Here is a 12,401-nt window from a genome sequence, read left to right on the forward strand (position 1 = left end):
ATTATTACATTACACAATATAGGCTTATACACACACACACACACAAGCTCTAAATTTCACACACACTCACAAGCATTTTTGAATTTCACACACAAGCATTACACAAACGTCTTTGAGAATGCCAACACTTACAACAAGAATCTTATAAACGTCAGGCTGGCAGTCTTATAACAGCAATCTTACACACACACACACACAAGCATTACCCAAACATCAAGCTGGCAGTCTAAGGGGGATGCCAAAGGATGGGGCCACCTCAAAAAAGAATTGGGGATTAATTAATGCAAATGGGAAGCCAGTCTATATCAGTATGGGTCTGTTTTGTCTAATAATACAACAAACCAGACTTATTGTACTGCAAGAGATGGTGTTGACAAGAGGATTGCTCCCCTTTATTGCAGGCGAGCCTTGCTATTAGCCTGATAATGTATTTTCTCATGCTACTTATGCTTTCAACACTTATTATCAGAACACAGGAAAAGCACTCAACATTTTAAGTGAAGTTCACATTTTTGCTTATTAGTAATTATACTAGTGCCTGAAGAAATATAAGAAGAGAATCCTAATATATCATCTAGGGGTGAGCAAAAATTCAGGGTACCTGAACCGGATCCGGAACCTACTCGGAACCGCAGGTTCAGGAACCGGAACCTGTAGAGCAGGTTTCGGTTCCTGGTAATAAAACTAGGAACCTGTTGCAACAGGTTCCGGTTCTGGGTAATAAAATTCTGTACCCGGAACCTGTAGGGTACCCTGTTAGAACAGGTTCCGGTTCCGGGTACCCTGTTACCCTATAAGGTACCCGAAACCTGTAATTGAAGCCCAAATATGCAAGCCCAATATCAAAATTACAAATATAAGTAAGCCTAAAAGTAAACAAAAACCCTAAGCACATTCTCATTTCTCATTTTCATCAGCCGTCATCTACTACAAAACCCTCCTATATTGGTATGTAATCTATCATTTATGTATGATCTCCTTCCCTTAAATTAAATCTTCTTCTTATTTAACCTTTTAATTCTTACTTAGTCCTTATTGCTGCGTTTTTTCTTCTATTTTCTGATTTTTTTTATTTTTTTTATAGGCATTATAAATGGATAGTGAAAGCAAAGAAGATGGAGCTTCAAGCAAGAGAACAACAAGCAAAAAGGCTGGTGATAAGTGAAAGTCAGAGGTTTGGCACCATTATTGGGATGTAAGAGATCTAGAAACGGGTAAAGTTGTTCAAGTTAAATGCAAGTATTGTGATGGAATATTGTCTTATAATGTGAGTAATGGCACTTCATCAATGAAGAAACATTTGAATACATGTCCAAAACATCCTAAAAATGTTGATAAAAAACAGAAACTTTATCTCTGTTTTTAGGAGTGCTCAGAGTGAAACTTTGTTATTTTCTTTATATTACTCTACTTTTATTTTACTGCCAAAATTATTAATTTTAATAATATACTTAATTTGTTGTTATGCTATGTAGGTATCAAAAATTTTACTTCCTGGGCTATCAAGATTTAAGATGCAAGTATGAGATTGTGTAATAATATTTGTATTTTTATCATATAAGTTAAGTATTTGTATTAAATGTACTAGACAGTAGACATTAGTGTTGGATTGTTATTCGTAAGCTTTTAATTTATGGTAAATATCCTTTTTTTATAACTTTAGAAAAATTTAGTAATTTTGGAACAATTAAGCTTACTTTGAAAGACAGGGTACCCGGTTCCGGAACCGGTTCCGGGTAATAAAATTAGGAACCTGTTGTAACAGGTTCCGGTTCCGGGTAATAAAATTAGGAACCTGTTGCAACAGGTTCCGGTTCTGGTTCCAAGGATTTGTACAGGGTACCCTGCTACGCTCACCCCTAATATCATCTATCGAAATAAGATACTATTAAATAACATGTGCACAAAGATGACCTTATAGGACTTGAAAATGCTAATCATTCATATCATAACTGTATAATCAATATTTAATTGAAAACCATATGTGCGTTTTATTTTTAAAAAATCAAACTGCCAAGAAAGAAACATCAATTATTTCCCCCTGAAGACAAGTTAGCTGACTTATTGGAAGCTGGCATGTTAGCTAAAAAAAGGGAAACAGATTGGAAATTGACATGTTAGCTAGTAAGTGTTGAGAAAAAAATAGGACAAAACCATTCTGTTGGATTCAGGTTCTTTAAGTAAAGTATTCATTCTCCCTTAAAAACTCAAGAGCTATTTCATATGTAGTAAATGAATCCCCAAATCTCATTATATTGCTGATCTATTCTATGAACATTATCAGAGCGGCTCACAATATCTAAAGCAGCCTCAATCTGTGCTCAACCTTAGCAAAGAAATCCCATACATTCATTAGTATAGAACTACAAATAAAATAATATTCCATTCCATCATGCTTTATATCATGGTTTTAGGCTCAAATATAGCAGCATGATATAGCAGCAAAAGATGGAAGATAAGTCGTAGACATCTCAGGCATTCAGCTTAGGCAGGGGAGCAGGATAGCAAGCAGCAGGGGAGCAGGACAACAAGAAGCAGGGGAGCAGGGCAGACAAGCAGTATAAATGGATTCAGTTCTTAATTCAAATTTCCAAAAAATCAGGTCTGAATTCAGTTTTGAATTCAATTCTGGATTCAGTTCTGAATTCAGTTCTGGATTCAGTTCTGGATTCAGTTGTGAACTTCAGATCTAAATTCAGTTCTGGATTTCATCTCTGATTTCATTTATAAAGAAAACTGTGACTTTGTTATCTGATGTTTTGCCTTTCCTAAGAATTCAGATGCTTTGTTTAGAAGACCCGGAGATGCATTCCCTTGACGAACTGCACCTACAATCTGAAAAAATTGTCCAACAAGCGCTTTAAGAAGAAGATTGTTGTGTCCGACCAATTATTGTTGTCCTAGGAATACTGACAACATCATTGGGAATCAAAAACAACAGCAACAACATTGCGCAGCAACAGTAGCAAGGTCGAAATCTGTCTACAGAAAGTAATGTTATATTGCTATGTAACTCCCATAGCTATGAATATGGATTTGCAGTTCTGTATTTATTCCATAATGACAGGATCCTGTTACATAATAACTTGAATAATAATTACCCCCACATAAAATAACAGCTTGATCAGGGCTCCACTTTTAGAGTTTTAGGCTCAAGCAGCAAGACTTTTCACGTACAGCTGCTAGTTTTTAAGTATATTTGAACACTAAATCAGATTTCTATCTACATGGAACTTTAAAGAATAATGTTGCAGCTCCTATGAGTGGTACATAATCTCTTTGTAAGATACAATAAAGCTCGTGGAATTATTCAAAGAGACGGTATTCAATACAATCATCAGGATTCTATAACTTTATTAATTAAGTAATTGTTTTTTATTTTTTTTTATTTTTTTTGCAAAGTGAGCAGAAAGCTAGAGGGTACAAATAAGACAACAAATTACTAACTCGTAATTTTATGCTACAATTTAGTTGAAGAAAAATATATTACAATTAAGTTAAAGACAGTCGATTTTAACTGAAGTTCATCTTTTGCTAACTCATAATTTCAGAGTATAATTTCTATAATTAAATTATTTCTCTCTTATATTAATAAGATATTCAAACATGAACAAAACTTTACCAAAAAAGGATAAATATGTATACAAAAACCTAGCACATAAAATGACTCTTTCACCTATAAATAAGTGTGAAAAAGTTCTTAAATAAATAAACATATCTCCATACAAGCTTGTGAATATCATTCTCTTTAGTTTTTGAAGCAATTGCTGACCTCCTTGGAAAAAAATGTACGCTTAGATTTATTAAACTTGAGTCCTAGAGTCCTATAGGTAAGTTATTAGTACACAAATAGTATTTCTTTTATTGATTTCAGTCAAAGTACATAACAAGATGGGACTACCCACAGGCAAGTGAGGTTGGGCCATAGGTGAGCTTAGCTTTGTCAAAGTAGAATCCTAATAGTTTTATAAGCTCACAAAAATGATTTCTTTTATTGATTTAAGTCTAAATAACACAAGATAGGACACAATCACAACAACGAACACACACACACACATACACACATACACACACACACACACACACACACATACACACACACACACACACACACAAGATAGGACATAAACACATCCATGAAGATAGCTGGGGCAGCATCTCAGTCAACAAAAGAAGGCAGTAGCGAGTTTGCAACAACACCTCAATGTGTGCAGCAGCAGCATCAAACAATAACAACAGTAACATCAAACAAGACCAAAAACAGAACAACAATTAATAATAAAAGCAACAGCACATAGGTACCTACAACACCCAACCTGTTGCCAAGCCACCAGCCATGACGCTGCCAATGTGGCTGCTATATTATGTCAGCAAGACAAGAGCATCAGGGAGATCAAGTGAAGAAGAAACTTCTTCAAAACCTCTTAATCACAGCCCCTAGTACGCCTTTAAAAAAGAATGGAAGAAAGAAAACCAAAAGAACTTCAACACTATATTTGATGCATAGATCTAGAGGAGGAATTAATTATTAAATTGTAAAATCATATTAAAACCAACAAAATTACAAGTAACATTTGCTAGGTAAAAGCAACAACCAAAGATGAATTGAATTTGATTAAAACTAACTTAAAAAAAAATCTATCAAACATCCAATTAAAAGGAACAAGAAACTGTCATTCCAGTTTGGTTCTCTTTGCTTCATTACTTACTACTTCTCAAAATCACAACTTTTCTTTAGGAATTTACTTCAAAATCTCCAATTCAATTGATTGTATATAAACTTCTTTTAAATTCGCACATGAAATCTACAATTCAATCAATTGAATATAAACTTCTTTTAAATCGCAAGTATATATTCAAAAATCAAACAACATCAGATCATAATTTTGTGATAATATTGAAAAAAAAAAGTTACTAAAAACAATTTAATAGACTTCAATCAAAAGAGAAATTCGAATTCGTTCTAAAATGAAAGATGTACCTTATAATCAACGGCGACATAGAGAGTGAATAAATCGATCACAGTTCAAAGTGAGTAGAGAAATTTCACCAAGCATAATTTGGGGAATTGCAAGAAGATCTAGATTTAGATCGAATTCATGAATCTCGTGAAGGAGGGAAGAATAATTAGGGTTGAGAACTGAGTAGTCTGTTTTTTCTTTTCCTTTTTTTGGGTTTATTTTCCCCTTAAAATTGAAATGTGGGCTGAGTTGTGAGGTACTAACAATTTACGTGCGTGACATGTTCTTGTCTTCGACGCTTTTCAGCGACAAAAATTGCTTTCGTCACCTAAAAGCGTCGAAAAAACGCGGATACTAAATTTACCCACTAACACCCCTTACCCAGCGTCGAGGCAACATCGTCGAAAAAACACTCATTTTGTAGTAGTGAAAATGAATTATAAATAAATTGTACTCTAAGTATAGATTAGTTCTAGAGTGTAACGACTACAAAAATAAGTATGGTAACTTACCTCTGTTATTATTCCTAATCCTATGCCATTTGCACCATCATAAACCTTCATATGCAACAATAGATAGCTTCTTGAAAAATTATCTTCTCTTTCTCTTTGGAATGGAAGTTCAATTATTCTCAGCTTGTAGGACAGCATATCATTTGCTTGTGGATGCTTCCTTTTTTAAACAACTTTTGTACTTGTATCACCTGAATGCAATGAATATTAGTATAATAAAAGATATTGAATTTAAAGATAATTTTATAATCTATTGATTCGTTACCGTTTCTAAGATAAAACTATGTACAGGTCATATTCTTCATTTGTCTCATACAAAGTGTTGTCCTGATGATCAATTGTTTCATCTTTAAAGTTTATCACAGCAAGAAAATAATGATCTTCTAACATCAGAGGTATATATACCTGCATATGATTTGTTTTAAACATATTTACTTTAAACCTGTTTTTAATTACTTTAAACATATATTGTTCTACTTTAATATTAATTTTGTCTTACACATTGAGCTACATCCAAGTCAAAAGATTGTGAAGTGTTCCAATCAATCCATAGTTTTTGCAGACTTGTTACTCCCTTTTTTCCATGAGCTTTCAAACACATTGTTAAAGCATCCTTCCAAAAAAAAATCCAATTATTATTTCTAATATTTATTTAATGTAGAATTTTAAACTATAAAAGTTAATTTGAAAAACTTACCATGAAGTCAAATCCAAAAAAGTATCTGACGAAGTCATTTTCAGACCTATCTTTTTCCATTTCAATGTTATTCAGGTGGTTTGACCAAGCAGTGATCACATTACTTGTAACTTTCCATTCATTGAGCAAAGTGTTACAATCTTGCCTTACTATTTCAATTGAATCTATAAACCAGCCAACTACTTCACTGTAATGTAGAGTTAAAGTTAAAGTTAAACTTATGTCAAACAATATTATATATAATGCAATATGATTATTTGTTTTTTAGGAAGTCTAAAAATACCTCTTGTTTGGAAAGTTTTCACCATCATTGATTGCTAAGTAGTCAATCACTTGGTAACATTGCAAACTCATGTTATCCATTACTTCCTTATGTTTCTTCAAGAAATCAGAAACACAAATCATATCTTCTACCCCTTTCTCCTTCTCTAGTTTTCTAACTACCCTGAACCTTGAAATTTTTCTCTGAAGTTGTTTTCTTTTGGTGTTTATGTCTGCCAAAGCATGAGTAGCACATATTTCTGCACGATACACCTTTCTCCTATTTGCTAAATCAAGGTCAGAATCAAAAGTCTCTCCAGAAAAACACAACATATGGATCATTGCAAAAACACCACAATCAAGAGTATATCTTGGTGTCTTCCACTTGAAGTTAACTTCATCAAACTCATATTCAAGAATTTCATCAGCTTTTTCATGATTAATTCTCTTCAGAAAGTTTGACATTTCCTCCACCTTTAACATTTGTAAAGCAATATATAAGTAAAACAAATTTATAGTATAAATTACTTTAATAAACATATGATTTACTTTAATCAGGTCATCTTTTACTTTATATTTTATATTATATTTTTATAGGTAATATAATGTGTACTCTTAATAGATATTCTTTTACTTTAATAAAAATATTATTTACTTTAATTAGAACATCTTTTACTTTATATTTTATCTTATTTTTTAACTGTCATTATAATCTATACTTTTAATACATTTTAATTTCATTTACTTTAATAGTACTTTTATTTACTTTAATAATTTACTTTTTATAAACCAAAAAAAATCTTACCACAATAGATCCAAGAATTCTGTAGAAAGGCTTGTGCCTGTCATCATACTCCCTGTTATCCAAGTATTGAATGGTCTGATTCATAAAGTTAACCACTATCAAACTATAGTGGTTACTCATACAGATTGGAACAAAAATTTGTCATTAAAATACAGTTATTAGTTTACAAATTAAAAATCATAATTCCATACAATGTAGTTTAATAAACATGAATAATAAGACATACCAACTGAATTGTCTTAATTTTCTCCTTTACATAACATAGGCACATCCAATCGTACCATGCCTGATTCAATTCTTGTGAGTGTACCGAAGGAAACTTCATCTCTGTTTTTTTATCTGTTGGCTGGGATGCATTTTATGACCTGAGAGACAGCTCTAGAGGTCTCTGTGTATTAATGAGAACATACAACATATTACTTTATGAGATCATACATATTTAATTATGATTGAGCTTAACAGTTTTTTAAACCCTTACACTGTGATCAATGCCAAAGAAAAAGCATGAAGGATCTTCTTTCAATCGAGAATCATTCATTAGAAATGACCAAGATTGAACTATATTAGATTTTATCATTTGAGCAGGGGCTGTTGGAGCTAGGGATATTGTGTCATCTCTTGTTATCATGAGAAGACTTTCAAATTTTCCAATCTCTTCACTGTGCAAAATTAAATATTTATAGTAAATAAAATATTATTTAAAGTAAACTAAATATAATTTAAAGTAGATAATATGTTTGAAATTAAATAATATATTACTTACTGTTTGAATGGGCTGTACTTCACAAAGCAGTAATCAACCACTACTTGAAAAAGCTCTGGCATTTCATTCCTTCTTGATTTGTTTCCTTTCATTGTCTTAGAAACAAAATCAATGTCAACATCTTTCTCTCCACAATCTAAATTGATTTTAACTTTGAAACTATCTCATTGTGAATGTCCTTAAACTCAATTGTGGATGTTTCTGCCTGAAGTTGTTTTTCAGCAACAACTGTAATAAAATAGCAGATATAGTTTCAATATAATGATACATTATTGACTATGGATTGATTAAATATTTACTTAAGTTAACAACTTACCTTCAATTGTTTTTTTTGTTGCTTCCTTTGTAAATGTTGGATGATTTAGGATACTCTCAGTAACTGAGTGTACTACCTTACTAATATCATCATCAACACCCTGGTTTTCAGCATCTTTCTCTCTCTGATTATCAGTATCAAACTCCTGATTATTATCAACATCTTTTTCTCCTTTCTCTTCATTCTTTTCTCCTTTCTCTCCCTGGTTTTCTTGTTCTTTGTTTTCCTTATTTTCTTCCTCCTCTTTTTCATTTTTGTCATCATCTTCTTTTTGTTCCTTTTCTTTATCCTCCTCCTCCTCCTCGTCTTCTTCCTCCTGCTCCTTCTTTTTGTCCTTTTCTTCCTCCTCCTCCTCGTCTTCTTCCTCCTCCTCCTTTTTATCCTTTTCTTCCTCCTCCTTCTTTTTCTCCTTTTCTTCCTCCTCCTCCTCGTCTTCTTCCTCCTCATCCTGTTCTTCCTCCTCTTGCCTTTTGTTTTCATTCTCTTCTTTTTGTCATCCTTATCTTTTTTTCCATCATCCAAATCCTCTATTTCAAAATCTTCATCATCAACATCCAATTGGACAGTTTTAGGATCAACTGCATCTTCTTAGTTTTAGGATCTGTTTTAGTTTTATGTTGCTCCTCCCATGTTGACAGAATCACACTAGATACATTTCTTAGATCATCATAAAGCCTGACTATTTCATCCATAACCCTTTGTACTCTAGGATCTTCCATCATCCTTTGTGTTTCAGAAACCTGTTGAGAATTAGATGTAGACACATTCATTTGTTGTCTTTTCATCTTTTCTCCTAAGGTAGCTATACGCTCAGCATGTATCATTGCAATGAGTTGTGAATCTCTAGTCAACAAATGCAGTTATTCTTCAATTTCCTTCAAAATAAATAACAATTTATTAGTACATTATTTTTTAACACAAATAATATTTACTTTTAAAGTTAATTTGTTTACTTTTAAGTCAACATTATTTATTTTATGTTTATCATTTACTATATATTATTACTACTAGGAGCAGAGCAATTCAATATAATAAAAGTAAACAAATATGAGATAAAAGTAACTACATTTCATTTTAAAGAAAATAAAAGAAATCATTATAACTAAAAAATAAAATTATTCACATCTTTTGCAGCTTCATGTATTTCACTATCTGTTATCACACCTTCTGGTAGGTTGAATGACACCAATCTTCTCTCTCTATCAGTAAAATTTCTATAAGCATTCTCAATTACATCTCCTAGAATGCTTGCTTTCCTTTTTTTCTACAAAATGGATAGTCATCTTTTTTAAGTTCTCCTTGACCAAAAGATGTATTTTCCTCTTTTGCAATTCCTTTTTTAACTTTCTCATCTGACCAATGTTGGATCAATGGTAGTGTTGTAGGTTCAGGTTGCCCTCTGAATGCTAGATGATGAAAGTAGACAAGTTGAATAATAAGGATACATCCACTGATTCCCGATCTTGATTCCATTTTTTTTTGTTCTTATTGAAGCTCCCCACTGATTTGCACAGGTTATTCATCACATAACCACACCAATCTAGGTTATGTATTTCTTTTACATTGTTTTCATAATTGATTACCTTGTAATCAATCACTCTGTTTGCAACAAGGGCCAAGAATGTGCTGCAAACATACATTACAAAGAATCTTTTAAAATCCTCCCATCCTTCCTTTAGACTCTTTAATTTGTTCTCCAAATTATTCACAATTATCTCATCATCTTCTGGAATTCCTAGCTTCTTCTTCCATTCTTTTTGAATCAGCAAGTTTGATAGAGGTTGCTTCCTTAATTGAAAACTCACCTTGCTCTCAGTTACATGTGGAAGCAAGAATATATCTTCAACATCGTAGGAACTCACTGAAAATTCTTTCAACATGTCAATCTTGAACATGCAGCTGCTTTCATTGAAATGGTGACAAAGCCATGGAAGCATCTTTGTTGAAATTCATCTTAACTTTAGTTCAAGCAGTCCTCCAAAACTAATACTTATGACATCTTTTTTTTTGCTGCTCACTAAAATCCTTGATTAAATCAACAACTACATTGGGTCTACAGTGTGTTTTCTTAATTTCCAGATTACCATCATCATCATCATTAACATCAATAACTTCATGTACATCAAGGTCAGAATTGTCAAGCTTCATTTTTTTCTTTAAATGAGCTTTTCCCTTTTTTCTGTCTTCTTCTGATGAACCATCAGAATCCTCATTCTGATCTTCTTCTAGTTCATAATTGCTATCTTTCACTTCATATTTTACCCTTTTCTTTGTTCCTATAATTTGTTAAAACATGTTAACCAACTTTGAAAACATTTATATTTACTTTATAAGAATTTTTGTTAACTTTATTAAAGTTATCAATAAACATCATAAACATATAATAGTAAATAGTTCACTTCATAACAATTTACTTTAAAACAGTTTTCATTTACTTTAGAAGAGTTTCTATTTACTTTATAACAATTTGTACTTACTTTATAACAATCTTCATTTACTTTATAAACTTTTATGTAATACCTTGGTGTAATACCTTGGTGCAATAATACATAACATATGAATTTAATTTTATAAAATTTTATGAACCTTTTGATGCTTCTAGTTCCTTAATTCTTCTCTTTATCAATATTTGCTTTTTTGAAATCCTTTGAAGCTTAGCACCTATTACATTTAGTTAACACAATCAGTTTATAAGTATAGACATATTAAAAAACTTTTAAAACATATTGATGAGTGGCATTTATGCCACTTTTCCATCCTTTTTCTCTAAGGATTCTCCCCTCATTTGCACTTATTTGAGCCTTTTTAAGCATTTTCCCCTTAGTTTTGCCTTTCCATTTCTTTTCGCGTGTTTCCTTTCCCTTTTTCTCTTTTTGTTGGTTTTTCTAGCGTTTCTTTGACGTTTTGTAGGTTCTTGGCCTTCTTGGATGAACTTTGGAATGCATGACGTGCCGTGGAGAAGGAGCATGAAGCTCAAGAGAAGCTGAAGGAAGGAGGAATCAACTAGGTTCGGCCGAACCCCCTGAAGGTGTGGCCGAACCTAGGTGTGGCCGAACTTACTTTGTGGTGCGGCCGAACCACCTTGGCAGTTTCAAGCTAGAAAATGGCCGTTTTGCAGGAGTGACCGAACCTCAGAAGTTCGACCAGACCAAGATCAGGGGAGGTTCGACCGAACCTACCCAGGGTTCGGCCGAACCTACCCTGTGGTCCGGCCGAACCTTCCCACTGTTCGGTTGGACCATCTCTTTTATTCCAGCTGCTTTGTATGGTTTTTTTTAGGCAGTTATTTAGAACGTTTTTATCTAATGGTATTGGATTATCTCATGATCCTAGAAAATTAACCCTAATCATAGAGAAAGGTAGTGTAGTATTGCTCAAGTTATCTCATTGTATGCAACTTTGGTTCAAGCTTTCCCTTCAATCAATCAATCAAGCAACTTTGCAAGTTTTCATATTTCATTTATTGCCTCTTTAGTAATCTCTAATACTTTCTCTTAGTTTTGTTTATTTACCTCCTAGTTGCTTATTTTTATTTATTTTTTGTGGATTAATCTATCTTTGTTATTTTCATTGTTTTTTATCATGTTTGATTTCATGCTTCTTGTGTTTACTCTTAGTTTTGCTATCGTGTTTATTCCCCCTTTTCTAGGCTAATCTCTTAGCTAGGGGAAGGGGGTGTGAAATATGCATTGAATGATGGATGAATGATGATAGTTGGATTGATTACATGCCTTAAATTGATGGAAGACATGATTTTTAATGGCTTGATATTATTGTTGCACTTTATTTGCTTGCCTTCTAGTTTAAATGCATGAAAATGATTTGAACTAGATTAAGGTCACCTCTATTTTAATGATTGCATGAGAATGAGTTGTTAAAATGGAGTTTCATGTATTGTGCTTATTTATTCTCTTGATTTGCTTGTGTCTAATAGGATGCATGAGAATGATCCTAATTAGCATAGACTTCTTTCATTGATTTTCCTAGACTATTGCATGAGAATGAATTGTTTAGGTAGAATCTTGTGTTCTTTGGCATGTTCATCATGATAACTATCATTGTTCCCCTCTTCCTAATCATGTTTGA

General features: G+C 32.6%; 1 long non-coding RNA gene across 1 annotated transcript; it reads left to right on the forward strand.

The window, feature by feature from the left end:
- The first annotated feature begins 722 nt into the window (after window positions 1-722).
- LOC110689145 lies at window positions 723-1,635 on the forward strand. The gene is made up of 3 exons (XR_002504815.1): window positions 723-948; window positions 1,085-1,214; window positions 1,476-1,635. It is a non-coding gene; the product is annotated as an uncharacterized LOC110689145 (long non-coding RNA).
- Window positions 1,636-12,401: the final 10,766 nt, after the last annotated feature.

The sequence above is a fragment of the Chenopodium quinoa genome, unplaced genomic scaffold (genome assembly GCF_001683475.1).
Source record: "Chenopodium quinoa cultivar QQ74 unplaced genomic scaffold, ASM168347v1, whole genome shotgun sequence".
In the NCBI taxonomy this organism is placed as follows: domain Eukaryota; kingdom Viridiplantae; phylum Streptophyta; class Magnoliopsida; order Caryophyllales; family Amaranthaceae; genus Chenopodium; species Chenopodium quinoa.